This window comes from Crocodylus porosus, unplaced genomic scaffold (assembly GCF_001723895.1).
Source record: "Crocodylus porosus isolate Cpor-Errol unplaced genomic scaffold, CroPor_comp1, whole genome shotgun sequence".
NCBI lineage: Eukaryota > Metazoa > Chordata > Crocodylia > Crocodylidae > Crocodylus > Crocodylus porosus.
In genome coordinates this window covers 116,681,184-116,682,714 of record NW_017728886.1, presented here as the reverse complement: position 1 = coordinate 116,682,714, position 1,531 = coordinate 116,681,184, and the positions used below count along the sequence as shown (strand labels likewise).

The 1,531-nt window shown below is 37.4% G+C and overlaps 1 long non-coding RNA gene across 1 annotated transcript in view; it reads left to right on the top strand.

The window, feature by feature from the left end:
- The first annotated feature begins 262 nt into the window (after positions 1-262).
- The window catches only part of LOC109324020, a 16,318-nt gene continuing 15,049 nt past the window's right edge, over positions 263-1,531 (top strand). Inside the window, exon 1 of the long non-coding RNA XR_002104834.1 lies at positions 263-272. This is a non-coding gene — a long non-coding RNA (uncharacterized LOC109324020). The remainder of the gene's footprint in view (positions 273-1,531) is intronic.

The following is a 1,531-nucleotide window of genomic DNA, read 5'->3' as shown; positions in this document are numbered from 1 at the left end:
ACTGCACTTAGGTTCCTAATATGTGAAATAGGATCTCACCCTTGGTGAATACTACACCATAGAAACCAAATGTGTGACAAGGCTTCATCCAGTCTCTTGTTGCTTGTGATCCTACAAACAAGAATAGAAGGGAAGAAGAATATACTAAAATTTCCACTTCCTCATAACTTGCAACCCCTGTCACTAGTTTTTTGGACCCTGCGAGTGTTTTGGAAAATAAGGGTCTAGTCTAAGTTACATTGTTATGCTTAGTCCTGCACAAGGGACACCAGGTAGCTGTACAACCTGGAAGCAGCCCTGGCAAACAGCTGTGACTCAGACTAGTCTTATTTCCTTGGTTTCTCCCCTTGATCTAGGGAGAGTAAATTAGTGCACCTCTTCCCTCCCCTACTGTGAGGTAGCTCACTTCTGCAGATCAGCAAAATGGGTAAGTAGCACCAAGGCTGCACTCATTCCTGCCCACCTCCACCCACTCTCCACTCATAGCATTCATGTTGAAACTGTGCCATTTGTTAGCACCTGAAGCTGAGGAAACACTCAGCTAACCGGATAATGATTCCACTTTCATTGCATGTACAGCCATGTAAAGGCAAGGTTGCCACTTGTCCCTTCATGTTCTGCCTCTACTTTATCAAATAGTAGAATACATACAAAAAGTAATATATACTAAATGCCTCTCTGTCAAATATGTTTTGGGTAGGAGGAAGAAGGAAAACATAAAACTTCATATTAAACAGAATTTTAACAAGTTTGGTTACTTTAAAATATATTTTGAGTTACTTGTTTACTAACTTTTAATATTTTAAACTCATAATGTAGAAAATAATGAGCCACAATTTAAAGTTTTATGGTGAATTGTTTTTTAAATGTTTGAATATGTGTTTTGTAATAAAAGTGCCATCACACGCTGGCCTTCAACAACATAAAAGTTGTTACTGTAATCTCTAGGAAATTACTGGAAATTGTGGTGTTCTGAGTTTCTTAGTATGGAGAAATTGGAGCATTCTGTGAATTAATTTCCATGAAGCACCCATGCTGTCATTGTTAGATCTTTTCATTATGAATGTGATAAATTGACAAACCTAAAAGTGTTAGGACAATGTGCAATTTTTTTTGTGATTACCTAATTGTGCTTCCAATGGTGTTTGGCATCAAGACAGGGGTTAAGACTATTGTCACTGAAAAAGTCCTGAAGCATAACCAATGCTTTTCAGAACACCTGCTCTAACATATGTCAACGGGATCATTAACAGAAAAATGGTTGTCGTGTAGTTCTGGCTTCAACATTATTTCTCTGTTTCCATTTGCAATTTGCTTCCCTTCTGTCTGATTTTGAAGTATAGAAATGTAATGCACTGCCAGTCTAAAAGAACAACATGATTATCTAAAAAAATCAGTGCTGAAATCTATAACCATTATTGATGATGAAGACATTCCTGACAACTTCCTTCTGTCCCCAATACTTCATTCTAGCCCTCCAGCCAATCTATGTGATTGCATGTGTTATATATCCATTTATTTTGCTTTTGAC